Below are 23,659 nucleotides of genomic sequence, written 5' to 3'. Positions count from 1 at the left end.
TTATTCATGAAGTGCCTGCTGGGATTTATCGCTCACGGCCAACGCCGCCAACGCCGACACCAACACCGACGCCGACGACACCGGCTTTTCTGCGACACGATCTCCTTAACGCTGCCGCGTTAATAAAGAAGGACGACAAGAAAAGTCCTTGTGCGCGCACCCACAGATCAAAGGCAAACGCTGCCTTAAGAATGCTCGTGGAATTATTTGTTCTTGTTGTTGTGCCAGTTCGCTAGGGAACAAGAGCAAATCATTTGACGAGCGTTCTTACGGCAGCGTTGCCTTTGGAAGCGCACTGGCGTTTCAACGGCCTTGTGCACACACAGAGCCCTTCGGCGAAGCTCCCATGCCTTTGTTTCGGGGTGCAGCTTGTCCTCTAAACGGTTGAGACGCCCAACCCCATGGGGCACATTTAAGGTGTTCCTTGGCGAGTCAATCCGCGTCGCCGACAAAGTTGCAAAAGCTGAGCTGCTCAACATGACGACAAGTTTTGTTCTTCCTTTTGGCCACCGTGATGTATTTTAAGATTTATTGTGTTCGTGATGACAGAAAATTTCAACAAAATTTGTTATTTGGCTCAGAAGTGAACCCCTTCATCGTGGCGGGCTTGAAGAAAACTTTCAGAACAGTTTTCGCTTAGCGACGGCGTACAGTGGCGTGCTCGGTGTCCAATATTAGTAAACAGACGGCAACGCGACATTGAACACAGATGCGAATTGTTGAAATAAAATTAGTCATTAATTTAAACAAGGAGACAATGTAAGTTCAAAAGATAGCAGCTACATTTTGTTGTGTTTCAACCAGTAATCTGTAGTTTTTCTTTTCCTTTTACGGGATGCACGTTGTGCCTGAGGTACGGGTTTATACAGCTATGGCGGTGGAACAAGATAAACCGTCCGGGTACGCGCCCAGAGTAGAAGCCCTGAGGCCACCGCATGACAAGGGCATCGCTGAGAAAATAAAGGCGGTTTAGGCGATGAATCATTACCAAAAACATTGCGTCAAAATATCACGATAGTCATCTCACGATGACTATCAGCGCTAATGCCAATACCGATCGAGCAACGTAGCGACAGACCCCATTCATAAACTGCCCTTCATTTATCACGGGTGCTGGTAATTCACGCTTTCGTAGCTTAGGTTATGTGCAACGTACTCAGATATCGTCCTGCTTCGATGTGGGATATGCTTGCCAAGGTAGCCCACAAGCGCGGTGTGATGATCACGACTGTATGACGCCGATGCAGTGAGGATAGAAGAATGAAGAAGGAATGATATCGATCGAACGACGGAGGCGTATAACGGCGAGAGCACCACGTCAATGAGATGTCGGTTCCTTAATTATGACGATGTTATAACAACGACAACGTGACAACGGCGGCTGTACGATGGCAGCTGGACGGAGACTCTAAAATGATGACGTTGACTCGACCAAGATAGCATGCCGACGAAGACATGACAACGGACGCTGGATAGCGTCTCTGTGACGGCGACACATTGACAAGGCTGGCATGATAACAACGACTTAATCGTCATTGAATTGCGATAGCCTGGTAACGACAGAATGACGAACAAGGAATGGCGTTGATGGATTGGCGAAGGTGGCGAAGATGATGACAGTCACGTGATGACGATGGTGAAACAATAGAGTGATAAAGATGACATGATGATAACGTTACGATGACGACAGCATAACGAGAGTCAGATGTCAAGGTTACAATGATAACAATGGAACGACTCAGGCGGCATGCCGACAACGGCATGAAAAGCGACATGTGTATGATGACGATTGCGTAACAACGACTGCTTGACGAAACCTGTACGACTACGATGGCGTGACGGGAGCCGGATGATGAAGCTGGAGTGACGATGATGGAGCAACTGCGACCGCATTACGATGACGATCGCCTGACAATTGAGGCTTGGTAGCGACTGTCTGACTGTGAGTGCGCCAGATGGGCGGCGTGTAATCCCGGTTGAATGACGACAGTGTGATCAAAATACAATGACGAAGAAAAATTTGCGTCGGTGGAACGACGAAGGCGGTATGATGACTAGCTTGCTCAATTTGCAAGATGTGGCAGAACGAAAGCTGCAGTTGTTCGCTATACTCATACTGATAATTTATTCCTAATTATCGGTATTTTCCAGATTGTTCCAGAAACGGTGCGTTTAAACTTGCGAAGTAGGTTTCGATGCAGTTTTCTATAGAATAAAAATAAATAGAAGGACAATTGCACCATTAGGTGCGTGGTGGTGCGACACTCATTCTAATATGGCCGGCAGAATCATGTCAGTGTCATTGGCACGATTGCCTGCCACACTGCGACAACTTGGTGTCGTCACAGTTTGACAAAAATGCCTCTCGGTGACACGATTTCCCAACTGGTCAGCCGATCTGTGGCATCGAGTGCCGACATAATACGGAAGAGCGCGAGCCACTGGCTAAAAAAGGTGTTACCGTGGAAGACTGAACGCCAACACAGAGGTACACGGCAATCAGGGGCTTTTTTAGCGAAGGTGCTGGCTCAGTTCTCTTCATTTCACTGCAGCTGCACAGTCGCCCTCATGCTTTGGGTCGTCCAAGCAGGGAGCGAGGCACCATGCATAAGCGGTTCTGGCGTGAGATAGGGCATGTTCTATTCCTATGCCAGTCGTGCCAAAGGGCGCCGAACGCTGGCCATCTGACTGGTTGCGCTGTGGTGCTGGTCAGTGGCACTCTGGAGCCTTCTATTAAATAGTCAACTTTTGATCGATGAAGCGTAATGGCACCAAGCCTGGCACTCAGTAACGCTACGCCAGTCTCACTTCACGCTTACGATTGGTACGACTGGCAGCGTATCAAGCTGTACTGTTGCGTTACACACCCGCCATGGTTGCTCAGTGGCTATGGTGTTGGGCTGCTGAGCACGAGGTCGCGGGATCGAATCCCGGCCTTGGCGGCCGCATTTCGATGGGGGCGAAATGCGAAAACACCCGTGTGCTTAGATTTAGGTGCACGTTAAAGAACCCCAGGTAGTCAAAATTTCCGGGGTCCTCCACTACGGCGTGCCTCATAATCAGAAAGTGGTTTTGGCACGTAAAACCCCATAATTTTTTTGTTGCGTTACACAGAAATATTGTGACATAAGAAATCTCGTCAAGCATAAAACGTGACTTTTGAGGCAGGCACTTATTCGCTTCCATTTGCGTTACCTTCGATCAGTAGCCTACACGGTTTTGTGCGTCACGGTCCTGTGTAGTATTCTGCCAATCGCAACAGGGTCACATACATTGTGGCGAGGTTATATGCCGAATAATCAAATAACGTTGACTAGGTATCGGCGTGACAAAGTATCGCTTTTTTATGTGGTGCGGTGTTGTTTTCGACTTCAGTACATTTATTTATCACTTTCACTGGTGGTGGGTTAAACAGTAAACAATGTTTCAAATTTGTTTATGGCGCATGTATCCTTGTTCAGCTGCACATTTCACTGCTGTACACTGGATAAATCAGGTGGTTGTTGCATTCGCTTAAGAGAAACTCAGTACAGCTGGTCCAGTTTTGTGAATGCTCTATGTCCTGCGAAGTTGCACCCATCGGTACTCTAATCCACAATTCACAGTGCGGCTTGCGCTTGGGGTTTTCCTTGCCAGTTGGACCTGAAGTAAAAACAAAAGACAGTAATCCTGAAGTTAAGTAATATCCTAATAAACAGGTAATATCCTCATAAACAGGTCGGCGGAAATGTAATTTACTGCAGAGCCTAGGTTTCACACTTTATACTATAGGGTTGTTTATCACCAAAATAATATTTGATTGTTTATATACAACTTGGCACCGAAATGAAGCCGCTCTCTTAACAAAAAAGAATACATAACATTGCAAAGAATGCATTTATACACTAATGCATCATCATCATCATCATCACTATAATCATCAGCCTCTTTCATCTCTGCTGCAGGATGAAGGCCTCTGCCTTCGATTTCCAATTACCCCCGTGCTGCGCGAACCAATACCACCTGGCAACCGCGAATTTCCTAATTTCATCGCCCCACCCAGTATTCTGCCACCCACGACGGCGCTGAATCAGACAGAATAGCAATTCGCCGCGCCTCTTGTGCACGCTGCACTTAAGGAGTCTTTGTTATACGTCACCTTCCCATAGCACTGTTACAACACAAATCAGGTCGTAGGCGCTTTCTTCTTTAAACTACGAAAGTGTATTTATGTCACTCCCTGCTTCGTGTGCTGCAATCAAGCTGCCGTCGCCGTGGCAGCCTGCGCAACAGTATTGTGTAGCGGGAAATGTATGCAATTAACGCTTCGTGCTTCGCATTGCATGCAGGGGCAGGAGTGCCTTATTGTCAGTCATGTGGTTCGGATGCTTGTTTTCAGCTTGTTCTTCATTGAAATGTGTGAAGCTCTGAATGTTGCATGCGTGATTACAGACAATGTACGCACTGTTTGCTTAACTTTGCTGAGTGCTTGTAGCCTCTGCCTTACGGGCATACGAGCCATTGCATTTGGGGGTATGAGCCACACATGGTGACAGTTTTCTATCGACGTTAAGCCACGAAGAAATCCCGTTATCATAGCCATAGACAACTTCGCTGTAAAACCTGCCACAGCAGACAATGCTTTTCACTTTTTCACCAAGCCAATGTTACTTCGTGTGATCGCAAGGAGAGTTTTAATAGGGCTTTGGAAACAACGTAGAAGGTTAGAGCTGATGCTTCCACTAGTAGTTATGTTATTTTAAGTTCAGAAGATTGGAATATGGTCAGAATAGAACAACTCTGTGGCAAAGCGCCCATTGTTAATATAAAATGGTACCTGCCAATACGTTCCTCATTCCTGCTGTGTCGGTGTTCTGTACGGTCTGCATCTGCTATTCAGAGCAGTGAGGTGTGCTGGTAACGTTCATATTTAAATAACAGTTTACTCCTTTCGAAGTACAAGAGCAATTATCAAGTTTAATTGCTTCAGAAGCTTCACGTGTTAAAACCTTATGATTTGCAAGCATAAGTAGATATTTGCCGTCGAGAATCTCAAGTGCAGCGACCATTGATAATTTATCAGTAATTATTGCCTCTTAGATGTGAAACATGCTTACAGAAAAAAATATTCGTTTATTATTGCCCAAATTCTACCAGACTTACCACAGCATACAGCGAAAAAATGCGGCCTAATTTGAAACTTACCACTTTCACTGGAGGACTCAGACATGACTTTTACAACGGAACAATTTTGGTCGCAGTACCAAAATATCCAATCGGGGGACTCGAGATGATATCCAAATGCCTCTATATAGATGAATTTATACAGAATAGACATATTATGCGCACATTGACATAGATTTCTCTTTAGGCATGTCAAAGACGGATAAGCGAAGCTTTCCGTAAAGAGGGAATGACACATGAAATTTCTTTCTGGTTTTAGTAGATGCACTTTCTATAAGAACAGTGGTAACTCAAGGGCTGAGTTGCAATACAAACGCACACATAGGTTTCGTACACAGGCAAATACTAAAGATTATTACGGATATTTCTAGTCGAATTATGTGTCTCATTTTCACCCATTTGTTATCATTTGGTGAACAACCTCAGGACAGGAAGATAGCTAATGTCATTCCCTTTTTGTATCTTGTGACAGGCATTCACCTGGTAATTATTGGCCTTTTTTCACTAACGTGCACATGCTGCAAACTACTTGAGCAGATTAAGGCTTTTTTTATATACTCTCACGTTGAATCAAGCAACTTTTTCTTATTTAATCAGCATGGTTACAGCAAACGCTAAGCATGCGACTCACAGGTATTTAAATGAACGACATTCCTTCACTTTAACATGAACACAGATGACCAGATTGACTGCCTCCTTCTTGATTTTTGTAAAGCTTTCTGTACTGTACCTCATTGCCGTTTTATTTTAAAGTTTTCTGCCCTTTGCTTAGATTCATTACCACTACCTCAGTTTGTGAATTCTTGTCTATGCGTCAACAACTTACAGTAGTGAAAAACTTTTCATCTAACCTTTGCTACGTCACGTCGAGTGCCCCTCAAGTTAGCGTCCGCAATACATTACTCTTTTTAATATACATTATTGACTTACCCTGCAATCTATCATACTTAATTAGGTTGTTTCCTGACGACAGCACCATCTACCGCAGCATTAAACGTTTCAATGACTATTCTACTCACCAAAATGACTTTGATCTCATTTATAGCTCCTGCAAGGCATGACAGATGTCCCTTAACCCCACTAAATGCAAGTTAATTTTGTTTAGTCCCCAATGCATTAACACTAATGGTGTTTCACTATTTAATTATCCATACCATAATTTGTAGTCCCACATCATATAACTATTTGGCGTCCGCCTTACATATTTTCTTTCCAGAGCCCACACATATCAGTAATGTGTTCTAAAGCTTCTAAAGCCCTTGGTTACCTGCGTATAAATTTGCGCAACACACCTTATAATATACGAAAATAAGCATATTTAACGTAGGTTCGTCCGCAACTAAAATCTGCTTCATTCACATGGTCACCATATCAGGAGTACTTTATCAGCATGTTGCAACCTGTTGAGAATAGAGTAGCCAGATTGATCTCCCGTAAGTGTGACTATCTTTCTAGCATCATTCAGGAAAAAAAAAAGAAATTTCACATCAGTCGTTAGAAACTCGCCGCATGATACCTCTCCTCTGTCTATTTCACAGGTACATTCATGTCAATACATCTCACAGTCTGCCGATTCATGCACCTGTGCGCAATGTCACGGCGGCGTCACTCAGCCTCACTCATCACTTCCCTCATCACTTCACTCATCATTTCACTCATCATCACTGCCTCGCACTATTTCACATTCGAACAGTCTTGCGGACCACATCGCATCCATGTCTAACCGCCAAACGTTTCGTGATAACCTGATTACCCTCTTTGATAACACTGTATAATGATGTTCTGTTATACTACTTGTAACCTTTCTCTTGTAACTTTTTTCTTGTATGTGATGCTACATTTTTTTTCTTTTCTGTACACACTGTAACTGGCCTTACTCAATACCCTTTAGTGTACCTGTGAGCTATTCCGAATAAATCAATACATTTTTCGAAAAGAGACGACCTCGCCGACACAGAGGATTTGAGACACATGAAATATGAAAAAAAAACAGTTTGGTTTAAAGTGCAGTATATCAGCCTCAAAGGCACCACCCGTTCTTAGCAGCGTACCCAATATATCAGGACAGCGAGAAATCTGAGTACGACGAGACAACGCAAGTAGTTTACGTCCCACATGCGTGAGATTATCTGGTCGTAGACTGGCATACGGTGTTGTTTCTACAAACACTATGCGTCGGTCTGATGTTAGCTTATTCCCAGTTTAGAATTCTCTTCTCGCCGAACTTGGCATATATTTATTGACTTGGCAGAGGTATTATCGGCGTCTTTTTTCCTTCATTGCCCTGCCGTAAGCATTCATTCTGCGTCAACTATGAATGCTATCAAAAGCGCGGTTGGGAGCGACAAAGAAGGTTATGTACGAGAGCCAACAATTTAGCTATTGTGTATGCGTGGGTCACACCAAGTTTATAATGAGGCATTCAATTTATTCAGGCAGAACACGTTTCCCGATGACTGCCAACGGTAATTCTATTAGCATTCAAGCGATGCAGCAATACAGAGAACTGCTGAAGACACGTTTATTGTGAATGTGTTGTAGCCATTCTGGGACTTTCATGGCTTTGGCTGTATGCAACATACACTGCTTCCAGTACCATCCATTTTCGCTATGAAACTCGCTTGCAAGGCTGGCTGTCTACATGCCAACATGAAGAGGAATATATGACTAAGACGCTGTGATGACGATGGAATACGAAGAAATCCCACGCACTGAACAACAAATGCAACCTGATTACCATGGCGCGACATTAACGAAATGATAGTTCTGAAATGATGGCGATGGTATAGGAACCACAGCGTGCCGACGCTAGCTCGAGGAGAAATGTATGTCGACGAGTGCATGATGATGACGAGATGGCAACTGTGTCACAAAGATTATGACGGTCATGGGGCGAGAACAACGGTAGGAGGACAGCCAGTACAGGAACTGCAATAAATGACACTAGAACGGGAATAATAGCGCGAAGACGACGTTATGACAGCGCATACAAGACTACGACTGTCATCACGATTGATCGTGGAATGCATACTCATGAATGAATATTGACAGCATTATTACGGAAGAACGACGAAAGAGGAGTGATATCAATGGAACGAAGAAGGGACACGACGACTACGGCGATAATGGAATAAGGTTTCTGAAGTGGTGATTATCGTAAGACCACAGCGTTATAACGACGGCTGTGTGACGACTATGGTGGGAAGCCGACAGCACGACGATAGTCAGATAACGAGGTTAAGAGTTGCAATGACAAAATGACCACGGCGACCGGGACGATGTTATGACAACTAATACGTGACGACTACCGTGTGACTGTGTCGCTGTGACGACGATGGCAATACAACGGCATCAAGGTGATAGTAGTGAGACGAGCGGCTGAGGACAACTGTTTAATGACAATCGCATCACGGCAACGTTTTGACGACGTTGGCATATCGGGGATATAACGACGAAGCTAGAGTGGCGACAATAGAACGACCACGAAGGTGCCACAACGACGACCAATGCATGGCTACTGTATGAGGACGATGGAGTGGTGACGATGGCATGGCGCTTTTAGCCAAACTACTATACAGCTTGGGCCTATGAGACTGCGTAGAAGGTGGGAAGGCGATGGCATTGCGAAAGTCAATTAACGAAGATAGAATGTGGACAATGGAAATACCACGACGGCATCCTAACCATGAGCAAATAACTAGTGGCAGTGGCTAGCACACAATTGGTTCCACTGGGACCACGTAAGAAGTAAAATAGATAGACAGGAATAGATAGGCTCATAGTGCCTAAAGTAAGCAAAAGAGTGCTAATTGCATTAAAAATAAGGCTAACAACCCTCGCAAAATAGAGCGCTAGTTGCCTAACACGTCTAGCTTCGCAGTATTAACGGTGCTTACGCTTTGATCACATCGTACCTAGAACCAGCACATAAGACGATAAGAATACCCCATTCTAGGCAGATCAAGTGAATATGTTTGACACCGTACAGCATCCTTCAAATTGCGGAGAGTTATATCCTAAAAAAAGCCTAAATTATGGGGAGTCTGTGCATATATGCAAGATACAATTTTTAGAGACATTGTTTGTAAGTGAGCTCCTCAAGTTCAGAACTATACAAGCAACACTAAATGGAGCGGAAATAAAAAAAAATCGCTGTTGCACCGGAAACGCGGAGCACCGCTTGCGATAGCAAATTAGTAGATAGTTGTATGAAGTAAAGATATAGTTTTATCTGCCGTATGAACTTGTAAACATTCGCTTGCTAACTAAATGCACAATGATAGAATATGAGTCAACGAGGACGTAGAAAGATACAGACACACGCAGACAGCGCTGTGTTTCTGTGTCTTCTTCTTCCTACATCCTTGTTCAGTCGCGCTTACATATTCTGTCATGGATTCAAATCAACAAGCCCGTCAACGTTCTTTAGATAAATTAACCAGCATGGTGTCACGCACGCGCAGGTAAGAATGAACACACATTGCTCGATGACAGCAGAAACTGTCTGTCAAAGCACTGGAGTTAGGAATTGAGGCAGCCGCCGTGGGCCAATTGGCCTCCACGCATCTGTCGCTTCAACGCGTACAAAACGTCGAAAGCAGAGCGCATACGAAGCTAGCGGCACTACACACAATGTGCAAACATCGGAGATGGCTTTGAAGATGAGGCCCGCGCGAGCGCGCACTCCGGCCACGTCGCAGACCGCTTTCAAGGAACGCGAGCGCTGCCAACGCATTCCTATGGCGTCCGCCAACGCGTCTACTGCGGCCTCCACAGTAGACTCGTGTGGCCAACGCCTTAGTAGACGCCGCTGCTGTCTGCACTCTTTAAGGAGCGGCGGCCGAGGAGGACATCTAGGCACCGTAGCAGCCGCCGGAGATGAACGCCATTGCTCTCTGAACTCTCCCCCTGCCTCGCGCGCCGCATCAGAGGGCTACATTTCTCGCGCGCGCGCGTCAGATCGAACCGTGTTCGCCGGCTCGCCCAGATACGCTTTATCTCATACGGAACCTCACAACGACGGCGACGGCATTAATGCGCCGGGACTGTCCATATTATTAATATCGCAATGAAAGTTCTGGTGTCGGGATTGGCGTGAAAATTGCACCATAGTATGGTTGTAAGAGCAGTTTCGTAGAGCAACAGATGTCATGTAATAAAGGTAGAATTTATAAAAGAGTCCTGTACATATGTTTTAACAAAATGCAGCGAGCATAATTCGTGAACGTTACTCGAACTAGGTTATACTATCAAATGACACACCAGCAACGAGAAAAGCATTCGCGGCGAAGCGGGCGTATATTTTCGGTACACTTCAATATCTCAGGCAGGAGGAAGTTGGATGATCTCAACACCCACCTTGTAGAGAGCATTGCGACACGACCACGATGAAACTTTCCAACCACGCCTGACATCCAATTATAGGAGGCTCAAAACATACTTACCGTATGCAAAAGTCGAATTCACGTAGTTGAAGCGCTCATCTGTGTCCAAACGTTTTTGCGAATCGAACGAAGCAGAAGCATTATAAAATTGCATATAGAACTTGGCGACAGGCCTGAAAAACAAAGTATGAATTTCATTTGCAGCATTCATATTACCAGCGCCTAAAAAGACGAAAATTGTAGCCTACATATTATTTTGCGCATAGAACGATCAAGAAGAAACCACGCATAACTTTTGAATTAGGCAGTCGTGACTTCAATATAGAAGTTTGTTGTAAAACTGTCTTTTATGCACCCACTTGAGTTAATACTCACTCAGCGGATAGAGTTACAAAAGAAGTTTCTTATCCTTTGATACTTCAGACGAAATCCATTTCCGCCTAAGCCAATGATAAGAAACGTTATATTATGGCGCTGATCACGAACCAAATAGAAACGTAGAGTTGAAAAAACGCGAAATTTTCTAAGGTGCGGTAGGGTTAAAGGGATTAGCTGTCAAAGCTCTCGTGTTGATAATAAAACGCATTCGTGTGCAAAAATATATAAGCATTGGCTCCGATGTAGATGGCTTATAGTCTAAATGTCTCACATAGAGATGTTTTTTCCCTACATTCACCGATGAACACAACGAACCGCTCAATTGTTTATGCTTGGTTAATAGTCATATAACATGGTTGTATACTAAGGGAAGATATTTCAGATCAGTTTTGAACTTATTTTTCCTCTTGTATTACTTGAGGTCTTCTAGCCTGTTGCGATTTCACCAGATACCGAATCTAAATGCAAAATTTGAGAAGGAAAGCTTCAGCCAGAAGAATCTTTATTTTGACGTAAAGGCTGCTCATTTAGTAAAAAGGTGTCGTTGTTCATTGTGTCGTCATATGTGATCAGAGAAGAGCGCTTTCCCTGTGGTACATCTGACGAGGGCGAGCACTCGAAGAAACTTGTACATCCGCATTTATTAAAGGACACACGTTGTAGTCGCCATTTCGGCAATACCAACTGTTTTACGAGCTCCTATAAAATGCGATCATGGCTCGCTGGCCAACCCCGACGTTTTTTTTCAGTGTGAAAACATTTCAATAGGCATTGTTTTGTGCTAGAGATAGATGCCTTCGTTCCGTTTCCTTAAAACGAGTCTGCAAATATTATTCCTTGGGTTTCCAGCAGTGTTTCTCATGTGCATTGTTTTCATCACGCCTAAAGAAATTCATGGCATTTGAGGCATCTTGTCTTGTGTTTGTTGCTTGAGGACAATCTGCAAAGTAAATTCAACATTGACTTTCCTATTGGGTGCTAATGGCCCCTGGGACATCTTGGTGACACTTGCATTTCTTTCTTCGTTGTTTTTTGATGCTATCATTTTTCCCCACGTACCTAACCAGTTCCAACGTTTCTCATTCTGTGACATTTGATTGACTGAAGTGCAGCGGCTCCCTCTTTTAAGCTGCGATATTCCACATGCGATATGTTGTAGAGTGAGCTCCGTCGAGGCTTCCCACAGCACATTTATTTACGGCACTCTTCAGTTTTTATACAATGCGTCCATTGCTGCCTTCTGCTTTGCTTAAAGACGCTTCAGTGCTGCGCCCGAAGCCAAATAGTCGTTGAACTTAGAGGCATGCATCTCAAATTACACACGCTTGTTAACTGTTTATCGTCAGTCATGAACTCGCGCTCTTGTGCCTGTCCTGCTAACGCGGTCGAAATTTCTGAATAAGGTGTTCCTGCATTCGCTGTTGTGCATACCGGTATAGCAATTTCTGTGATAACCGTGAAACAGTGCCGCTCACTTCACAAGGTGACCACCGATCCTGCCATTTTGTGCATCAACTTGATCACCGTCCCAGCTTGCCAGTCTCGAGTGGCGTCCGTCTTGTCATTTGTGTTCTTCTTCCTAAGTCCTGGTCTTCTGCGCCTTGCCTTTACCTACTTCAAGCATCAACCAACTAGCCCAAGCAAGAGTTTTACGTGAGCATATTTCTTCTACATTGGGCCCTCTCTTTCATCAAAGCTTTCGCACCGATCCTGCTATTTTGTGCGTCAACTTGATCGCCGTCTCAGCTTGCCTGTCTCGAGTGGCGCCCGTCTTGTCGTTTGTGTTCTTCTTCCTAAGTCCTGGTCTTCTACGCCTTGCCTTTACCTACTAGATTGACACCGGTTCACATCAGCCGTTACGTAAACGACCATACCGCGACTCTGCCGAAAAGCGTCGTGTCATTAACGCCCAAGTCGAAGATACGCTCGGCGGGGCGTTATTCAACTTGAGCACAGTCCCTGGCCATCACCTGTCGTTCTCGTTCGCAAGAAGGACTGGTCTGTTCGCTTTTGCGCCGACTACCGTCGGTTTAATAAGGTAGCACGCAAAGACGCATATCCTTTGCCGGGCATCGGCGATGCCCTCGACAGTCTTCAGGGAGCAGAATTATTATCGCCTCTCGACTTGCGTTCAAAGTACTGGCAAGTGCCGATGGCTGCGGCCGATCGCCAGAAAACCGCATTCGTTATGCCTGACGGCTTGTATGAGTTTAACGTGAATCCTTTCGGGCTTTGCAACAACCCTGCCTCGTTTGGACGACTCATGGACAACACGCTGCGTGGCCTCAAGTGATCTATGTGTGTGCGTTCCCTCGACGATGTCGTGGTTTTCTCGCCAGCTTTTCCGACTCACCTGCTTCGTCTCAGACATGTTTTGACCTATCTAGCGAAATCGGGCATTCAACTTAACCTCAAGAAGTGCCGCTTCGCTGCGCGAGAGCTGACCTTCTTTGGCCACGTTGTGCCCAAGCCCGGCGTTCTACCCGATTCGGCAAAACTTCGAGCAGTCGCTGATTTTCCGCAGCCTAACACCATAAAAGAACGTCGAAGCTTTGTGGGCCTATGCTCATAATTCCGGTGCTTTGTTCGGAATTTCGCATCGATCATAGCGTCATTGACACAGCTTCTACGCGGTGACGCTGACCTCTCCTCCTGGTCCCCTGCATGGGACTCCGTGTTTGCTACGCTGCTTCATGTTCACGCCTTTCCACCTATTCGTCGCCATTTCGACCCGTCAACTGCAACTGAGGTACGTAACGACGCCAGCGTGCTTCAAATACTTCGAAGAAAATGGCTGCCCCAAAAGCATGTTCTAGTTGCTAAGTGCCGATTTTTTTTATGTTCGCTGTTTGTCGCGTCTGGCTACAACATGTACATCGCCGCAGAAACAAAAGTTCAAGGTATAGTAGTTATGCAATTTTCATTTTGTCTTTATAGGAGGACAAAAATTTCAGAATGAGAATGTGCCCTCACGACGATTTGTTCAAGATGGTGCAATAGAAAATGGCCTGAGGCTTCTTAAAGTAGACCTCTACACATGGTTTGCACTTGACTTGCCTCTATAAAAAATTGTAGCGTGAAAGCTAAGACACGCTCTGTATCGGCGGATAATTTTAGTTTCATGATGGAATATGGCAGTGCACTTAGAAGCAAGCACGTAGCGCACAGAGAACAAACACGAGCCATGTAAAAGGTACTGGTTTCACTCTGGGTTGTCTGCCTGTGTACCGGCCCTATTTCAAAGTTCGCTGCCATATTTCATCATGATTAACCAACTAGCCCACCAGTGTGTCTTAATGGACTCGCCATTAAGCCGAAAGCAGAGCAGGACACTCATGATGCGGAAGGTAAAATTGTTCTCCTTTTTCTTTCCAGTTTGGCGGCTCTTGGTTGGAAAAGCGGCTTACGTACAACGAGTGGCACACAATCAGGAAGACACATTTGATAAAGAGGGGAGATGTGAAAACTAAATAAACAGCGTATGTGGGAGAGTTTGCGGGCTGCAATGATAGACTCACCATAAAAAAATATCCTTCTGTGGTTCTTCGAAATCAAGTTTGTGCGTGGTGCTGAGATTTCGGTAAGTAAAAGTCTTTCTCATTTTGTGTAGGTCGTCATGTTTCACCGGTGCAAAAGGAGCCATTACACACATAGAGGTATTCAGCCCTCCGGGAACATCGTAGGTTCTGTTTAACATAATATATGTCAAGTTTTCTGAAAAGAACTGAAAGAGGAAATAAAAAGATCATATTGCTTCCTGCGGGAAATTGCTGCTGCACTCTACATGCAGCGTGTCTTCATTTTGTCATACATCAAGCGTGATGCTAACCCAAACACCGAGAAAAACTATTCAAGAAGTGGCGATCCTAGTTTCATATCTTTCTTTCGGGCGCGGTGCAACACACGCGTGCGAAAAACGCACACATGGCTTTGCATAGAACATTTCGCAAGCATTGATTCTTTTTTTGTCTAGTCGCACTAATGGCTGCGTAATGCTTTCTTTTTTATGATATTTCTGCAGATATACAGATATTTATGTGACGGTGGTTGTATTGCACCTCTTGGCGATATATGGTGTACATTGGCCAGCATTTTCAAGGAAGCTCTCTCAGTGTTTTGGATGGGTCTTCGTCGCCCGTACTCCGTAAATTTTTAGCACCGACCAGTGGCCAGTGGTACGATACCGACCAACCTTCCGATGCATGGTCGGCATGTTTCGGCGGTAAATCTCAAATGATTGTGTGAAGCGCCACGACGGTTGGGGTCCATCGAGGCATCACGGAACTTTTCAGGCCTTGTGCAGACACCTTCATGCTGATATACTAAGTCCGAACATGGCGGAGCGGCCTCTTAAGGAAATACCAAAAAGCACGAATACGTTCTCAGTGACATTACATTCTAAGTTCACCCCCGAAATGACAAGTTGACTATTGTAGTTTTAGGCCACTACTATGGCCCACGTTGGTGACAAATAAAATGCTTGGATATTGCCCTACCATGTTACGCGAAGGAACCACCCAATCTACGCTAGGTTTTGTTAGAATATGCAACAAGGATCGACTTGCGCTGTAATGGAATTCGGTGGTCAAACATTTTGCAAAGAAATACAGTGCACGAATTTGACTGTGTGGAACAAGTTTAGCTTTGAAAAAAAGGACACATTTGATCAATTCCGAACACGTCCAGCTATCAACTGTTTTGCATTTCTTTGCAAGTGTACACCAAGGTTGTGTTAGTATTGCGAGATCTTGATCCGTTAACCAGGATTACATTCGCCAAAATTGTTGCCAGCCTGTGTGCTGCGTTGCGGAACCTATTGCGGTGGTTCGACTGTGGGCAGTCATAGTTTATTTCGCAAACCCGAGGCAAAGCTGCAATGAACAAGTAGTTTAGGTTTTACTCTCCTGGACCAGACACCACAGTCTGCTCAGCACTAATTTTCTTGTGCTACCGTTCGACTAACTTTCAGCGCCTTAGCATAAAAGTCGTTTACTAATTCGTCTAAGAATATTAATTTAGTCGTCTAACAGATGCAGCTCCAGTGACCAATGATCGATATCGTATTTACATAAAGATTTTAATAAATTTGTCAAACAGTGCTTCTCCGTGGTGCGTGTGGGTTTTAAAAAGAAACCGAAACATTGTAACTACTTCTTTCATCTCTTCTCTGCAATAGAATTTTTTTACTTGAAAAACAAAACTGAGAAAAAAAGACAGAAGCGAAATGATTAGACAAGGATCAGTTCATACTGCTGCAATTACTTGTGAGGCCCTTATCTAGACAAATATCGTGTGGCAAATGTCTCAAATATATAATTAGTGGTAGACTACTCACCGAAAATCCATCCATTTTTTCATGAAGGCATACATTTTCCGTACCTGATTCCGATGCAACCGTTACCTTACTAAAGAGGCCGTGAATAAGGATGACCATTAAAAGTAGCATCGTTTGTCCTACGCACAAATATATCTTGTCACTAAAACCAACTTCGACGATGAGGCAGCAAGTGGAAGCTTCAGGATCGAGGCACTTGTGATTCTGAAAATCAACGAATGCGGCACACGCGAAGCTTGTATGTCATAGGTGCAAACACATCAAGAAGATGGGAAATATCAGAGTCTCACTGTGGTTGTGTTCTCATACCCTTTTATGACATTACAATTGAGACCGAAGGAAAGAAAAATGCTACGCTCAGCAAAGAAAATAATTGAATGACCTTATTTATCTTTGTCGAAGCTTCTCTTTAGTGCTTTATGAGGACTGGCGAAATTTCACAAAAGACATTAAGCGTGCTAAGGCATTTATGATCGAGGCACATGTGTTTCTGAAAACCAACGAATGCGGCACACGCGAAGCTTGTATGTCATAGGTGCAAACACATCAAGAAGATGGGAAATATCAGAGTCTCACTGTGGTTGTGTTCTCATACCCTTTTATGACATTACAATTGAGACCGAAGGAAAGAAAAATGCTACGCTCAGCAAAGAAAATAATTGAATGACCTTATTTACCTTTGTCGAAGCTTCTCTTTAGTGTTTTATGAGGACTGGCGAAATTTTACAAAAGACATTAAGCGTGCTAAGGCATTTATGATCGAGGCACTTGTGTTTCTGAAAACTAACGAATGCGGCACACGCGAAATTTGCATGTCATAGGTGCAAACACTTCAAGAAGATGTGAAATACCAGAGTCTCACTGTGGTTGTGTTCTCATACCCTTTTATGACATTACAATTGAAACCGAAGGAAAGAAAAATACTACGCTCAGCAAAGAAAATAATTGAATGACCTTATTTATCTTTGTCGAAGCTTCTCTTTAGTGCTTTATGAGGACTGGCGAAATTTCACAAAAGACATTAAGCGTGCTAAGGCATTTATGATCGAGGCAGTTGTGCTTCTGAAAACCAACGAATGCGGCACACGCGAAATTTGTATGTCATAGGTGCAAACACATCAAGAAGATGGGAAATATCAGAGTCTCGCTGTGGTTGTGTTCTCATACCCTTTTATGACATTACAATTGAGACCGAAGGAAAGAAAAATGCTACGCTCAGCAAAGAAAATAATTGAAAGACCTTATTTACCTTTGTCGAAGCTTCTCTTTAGAGCTTTTGAGGACTGGCGAAATTTCACAAAAGACATTAAGCGTGCTAAGGCATTTATGATCGAGGATCTTGTGTTTCTGAAAACCAACGAATGCGGCATACGCGAAATTTGTATGTCATAGGTGCAAACACTTCAAGAAGATGTGAAATATCAGAGTCTCACTGTGGTTGTGTTCTCATAACCTTTTATGACATTACAATTGAGACCGAAGGAAAGAAAAATGCTACGCTCAGCAAAGAAAATAATTGAATGACCTTATTTACCTTTGTCGAAGCTTCTGTTTAGTGCTTTATGAGGACTGGCGAAATTTCACAAAAGACATTAAGCGTGCTAAGGCATTTATGATCGAGGCACTTGTGTTTCTGAAAACCAACGAATGCGGCACACGCGAAATTTGTATGTCATAGGTGCAAACACTTCAAGAAGATGTGAAATATCAGAGTCTCACTGTGGTTGTGTTCTCATACCCTTTTATGACATTACAATTGAGACCGAAGGAAAGAAAAATACTACGCTCAGCAAAGAAAATAATTGAATGACCTTATTTACCTTTGTCGAAGCTTCTCTTTAGTGCTTTATGAGGACTGGCGAAATTTCACAAAAGACATTAAGCGTGCTAAGGCATTTATGATCGAGGCAGTTGTGTTTCTGAAAACCAAAGAATGCGGCACACGCGAAATTTGTATGTCATAGGTGCAAACACTTCAAGAAGATGTGAAATATCAGAGTCTCACTGTGGTTGTGTTCTCATACCCTTTTATGACATTACAATTGAGACCGAAGGAAAGCAAAATGCTACGCTCAGCAAAGAAAATAATTGAATGACCTTATTTACCTTTGTCGAAGCTTCTCTTTAGTGTTTTATGAGGACTGGCGAAATTTCACAAAAGACATTAAGCGTGCTAAGGCATTTATGATCGAGGCACTTGTGTTTCTGAAAACCAACGAATGCGGCACACGCGAAATTTGTATGTCATAGGTGCAAACACTTCAAGAAGATGTGAAATATCAGAGTCTCGCTCTGGTTGGGTTCTCCTACCTTTTTATGACATTACAATTGAGACCGAAGGAAAGAAAAGTACTACGCTCAGCAAAGAAAATAATTGAATGACCTTATTTACCTTTGTCGAAGCTTCTCTTTAGTGCTTTATGAGGACTGGCGAAATTTCACAAAAGACATTAAGCGTGCTACGGCATTGGCATCTTAAAGTATGGCTGGTTCCCACTCTTTGTGTCATCGTAGTATTATGTGCAAGTATTTATCAGCGCTTCAGAATGTAAGACTAGACCTCCCATGTCATTGGCTCTAAAGGACCACCAGATTATTTAGCTGCTAACTGCGACTAAATTTCACTTGGGATATATTATCTACACATGCAGAGTATGTAATATCAACGTAATCTTGGCAAAACCCCATGGTAAATTTTTCTCAAATTTTCTCCTTAGCAGACTTTAAATAGCGACTAAGCGGACGACGCTAGCACCTGAGGATAATCAATAGTAAAGAGTACAATATTCTAGTACACTGTAGATGTAGTGATTCAGATGCAGCAAATGTACCATAACCTTACGCGACTGCTGATTTCTTAGTTTCGCCTAGGTCTGCAGGCCCATGCGCACCACTCGCGTAACATTTGCTGGTTGATGGATGTCTCCCTCGGCGAGCTTTGTCGTTGTCTCACATTTTATTTGAACTTTTACAAGAATGCTGGCACTTGTGATTGATGTCGCGAGTACTCGAACACGCACTCGAACACGAGCGACGGCTGTGCAGTAAACAACGTTGCGAAGAGAAGCACAGAACACATATTTCCTTTCTCAGCTTTCAGGGCGCAAACGTGCAACACGCCACACCACGCAAGTGCAACGCAGACCAGCCACCATGGAGAAAGCATGTAGACTGCAGTTGAAGCCGCAGAGGCTGCATTTCGAGAGCATAGTCACTTACCCGTGCAAGATCTGTTTGTCAAACTATGCCAGAATGCGGGGTCAACTTAACGGAAAGGCTAAACGATGCACACTTTGCGCCCAGTCTAAGACACTGGCCATTCTTTACTAAAGAAGGCGGTAGCTGTTTGCTCTCTTTAATGCAGCTAAGGTTCCTGAGTTTCGTCACCTCAACGTGGTCCTCGTCTCCGAGTGGAGACAGAACGCATCAAGTCTCTGCTCGTTGAACGCAGACAGCCCGATCCATAAAACCGGCTTGACTCAGTGAAGAATGCTTTGCATTAAAGAGCATCGCTGACGCACAACGGCGTGGTCACAGCAATGCTTCCGATTAGCGAGGGGTCGCGCCACACTTCAATTCCATTGCAATGCACCGCAGGAGACGCACTGTGAGCGCTAGCCTACATATCGGGAAATGAAAACACTACAGAGCTACGGTCAAATTTCGCACTGGGGAGTATCGTAAATCTTCGGCGAACTTTTTGTAAGACGCAAACCCTGCACGGTGGCTCGCGCTCAGAACTATTAATTGTGGTGATTACTAAGCTAGGAAAAAGTTTTTTACCGTAAATTTAAAAGATTCAAACCTGCGGGTAACTTCCTGTCCACAATATTACACTGATCTTGCTTGCACTAGACAAGAAAGCAATATGGTTCTAGTTGATGGCCATTTAATCATCAGGTGTTTACCACTCCATTGTAGCGTACAGTGGATAAGAAAGAGCACGAGGCAACCTCTATCAGACCGCCACCGTTTTGTTATGGCCGGCTTCGTGCCTCCTTGTAAACAGACTGCGTGTTGGCGCACTGCCAGTAACAACTTCGTGGTGATGCGTGGTACAGCGCGATACTTTGCAGCCGACTTCAGGCGGGCCATTTAACCACGTTTACTGAAAGACCGATTGCTTCAGCCTCGCGTACCATAACGGCGCTTGCGTTGGCCGAGCTCTGAGATAAGTGGCCCTCTTTGAACCCCGACACTTTAGGCGTGCATGAATGGCTGATAAATTACGAGCGAGGAAATAAGAAGTGCCATACAAATCAGACAAATCAGCTTGCTGATGTAATTTCACATTTTAAGGTAACCGCACGTATTTCGTTTCAGGCACGTCGTTAGGAATTAGCCTGCTTGACCACCTGCCGGCAATACCTCCAGCAGCATTTGAAGTAACCAGTTCAGCGCCAGCGGTTCGCAGAGAGAGAGAGCTTTTATAGGAAAGCATTTATAGGAAAGTCATCAAATCAAACGCAACATTAAAGATATTAGCCTGCTGGTGAGCTATTGGTTTACTTAGAATGTCACAAAACACTTCATCAAAACGTCAATCGAACGTGACGGTAAGAGAAACTTCAGTTACGTGGTTCAAATATGGCACAAAATGTGTTCTTGTTTCATAGCTGTAACTCGGGTGTGTTAGTTATAGGGCATGCCAGCTCAAATAGGACAACAGGACCTGGGGCGCAATAACGTAAAACTATTCCAAACTTTTCTATTCCAATTCTATCAGCCCTCCACGATTGGTCAAAAACATTTTTCGACCACCCCCACTTCACCTGTCTGTCACGCGACGTCACGAAAACCGCGATAGCTCCCCATCTGATATGACGTGTACACACTGATTATGCATGATTTGACAGAAAAAAGAAAAACAGTTATTTCTGATTGGACCCTTTTTCGCCATTAGCCCTCGGCTATTGGTAAAAAGTTTTCGGGCTGCAGCCGCATCACCTGCCTGTCACGCGACGTCACAAAACCGCACAAACTCACCGCGTCAAAGTGACGTGTACGCGATAAAGATGCATTAATACGCCGAACAAAAATGAATTTTCTTCGGAATAGCCGCAGGCTGCCCCGTTCCGATAGGGATAAAAGATGGCTGCCACCTATCGCTGAGACGCTGGCTACTCGCACCTGCCGAAGAGCATGGGTGTATTTGCGTATAATAAAACTTCTTGCGTGGCCGTGCAATGTTTTCGAGCATTTTCGGCACGTTTACCACCTCATTCTGCCAACTCTTCTTTGCTGAGGGCCAGTTTTAGCGTCATTCTTAAGCTTCCGTTGCATGCCACCGCGATTTTCAACCAGCCACCACAAGCTAAGTAAGGGAAAGCCGACCAATCGCAGACGCCGGCACCACCCTCTTCATCCGGTTATCGATTTTCAGTGCACTGGCTCTGCCCCAGCGGATCCCTCTCCACTTGAGCGTTCTCCTCGCCTCTTTCCATCCAATTAGATACGACAAGCCGCTCCGTGTAGGCAATGTTATTCGTTTTTCAAGCAAACAAAAGTGACCTATGAACGAAGAGAGCGTTTGATTGATCTGTACAGACACCCCTGTGGTTGACCGCCCGGTGCTTGCGTCGGTGGTTACGCAATTTGACGTCAGGAGATTGGAATAGAAACATATTGGAATAGTTTTACGTTATAGGGCCCGTGAATTGTACATCGTTATATTGAAAAGGTAATTTATTCGATAAATCTAAAAACCTTTAAGAGACTAGCAGAACAGTTATTAAATAGCAACAAATACTTCTGTCGCTGTGTGCATTAATTGCTGCGCGAACAAAATTATCATAGTAAGGCTGCATGGAGAAGTCAGTACACTTTTCAATTCGGCTATCAGAAAGCCACTGGTAGCACCCAGTATCGCCACGATGTTATTGGAGCAATGCATGTAGAATTTGCATTCATTTTCAAGATAAAGAGTTGGCGACGTCTCTTCATGTTGTTACAGAAATAGATTTGCCGCAGTTTTGGGCACATTGGGCTCAATAATATGAGGAGGACGATCCAAAGGCCACATCAATCGAAAGTTTCGTACCATCAGATAACTGGTAGTGTGTTCTGGGGGGCAGTAAGTGAGGAAGGAAACGATGTCGAATATGGTGAAATTTTGTTTTTATAGAGTTTAGACTGTACTGGTCTAGTGTTTTGTTCATCCATAAATGCGTCATTGCTAATGTTTCATAGTGCGGCACCTCGTTTTTGGGCATGTCACGGTGCTTTGTTTGGTTTCTTTGTGAACTATTCAATCATAATGTACTCTGCACGATATGTGGGAAAAAGAACAGAAACATACGCGCAGAACTAAACATTTTTTCCTTACCTGTCCACGGCAGTGCACAGCTAATCACTGTTGAAGTACCTTTTCTTAGTTCATAGTTTCCTTGGTTACTATTCTTTCATTCTACACGACGTCCCTTATATCCGAAGAGTTTGTAATTGTCTTGCCAATTTACCCCATTGCATTAGTCTAAACCTGCTTCCAGTCACCTATTAAATGGTGCCGAGAAAATGCAACGGAAGGCGAGCTCAATATTGTGCAGTAGAAAGCATGTACTAATTCTGCTTCGCTGTGGCCGCACGCTCTGCCTTGAGGTGTCATTGGATTTGAGATTGTTACAAGGGCTTTAAATATCTCACATGAAAAACTCAGAAGACTCTGATGGGGGTCAAACAGCTGTGTTTGGGTACCACCTTCCTGTTCGAGAGTCACTACTTGTCACTACATGCGGTGAAGGTTAAAAAATATGCAGATTCAGTGCAGATCTTCGAATCTATCAAGTAAAGCTTTCGTGTAGTGTTCGATACGATGCTATAAGTTGGCTTATTTTGTTACTTCGTCTTTTGCAATAAAGAAAGTGGGTAAGAGCACGCAAGCACTCTCTCTCACTGGCCCTACGGAATGTTACAAATCTTGTGTTAGCTCATATTTCCTCATTTCTTCTTCCTTATTTTATATGTGCCAAACCACTTCTTGACTGATCGTCCGTTGTTGGTTTGGACTATGTATGAAAGTCATCCACATCACTATGAGCATGTGGAGGCGGTTCATGCCCTATCTTCCATTGTGAGTGCGTACCGTAGCATAAAAAGGATAAGCATAATCAACACCCGGCGATCATTTGAAAGAGCCGATTGGTGGAACAATATGAAGAGCCAACTTAAAGGCCGTTCCACCGCTGGCGGTATGTGGCATAGTATAGAAATCATCATCACTATTAACACGTAGACACCTTCCTTGACCGATCCATTGTTCTGGGTATGTGCCATATTGACACGTCTACTTATAGTTATCAGGCGACCACGTTTCGCCGCCTAACAAATCTTATCGCACAGCACGGGACGTGCCTGCATGTATCCGAAGTTTCTGGAAAGCTATCGATGCTTTTATCCGCTG

At 44.2% G+C, this 23,659-nt stretch overlaps 1 long non-coding RNA gene across 1 annotated transcript; it reads right to left on the bottom strand.

Annotated features, from left to right (window-relative positions):
- Positions 1 to 3,519: 3,519 nt before the first annotated feature.
- On the bottom strand, positions 3,520 to 16,446 carry LOC139051007 (uncharacterized). Its single transcript, XR_011509188.1, has 5 exons — positions 16,261 to 16,446; positions 14,444 to 14,649; positions 10,608 to 10,720; positions 5,185 to 5,286; positions 3,520 to 3,642 (listed from the first exon to the last, which is right to left on the bottom strand). It is a non-coding gene; the product is annotated as an uncharacterized lncRNA (long non-coding RNA).
- Positions 16,447 to 23,659: the final 7,213 nt, after the last annotated feature.

The sequence above is a fragment of the Dermacentor albipictus genome, chromosome 10, assembly GCF_038994185.2.
Source record: "Dermacentor albipictus isolate Rhodes 1998 colony chromosome 10, USDA_Dalb.pri_finalv2, whole genome shotgun sequence".
NCBI classification, from domain to species: domain Eukaryota; kingdom Metazoa; phylum Arthropoda; class Arachnida; order Ixodida; family Ixodidae; genus Dermacentor; species Dermacentor albipictus.
This window is presented reverse-complemented; position numbering and strand designations above follow the sequence as displayed.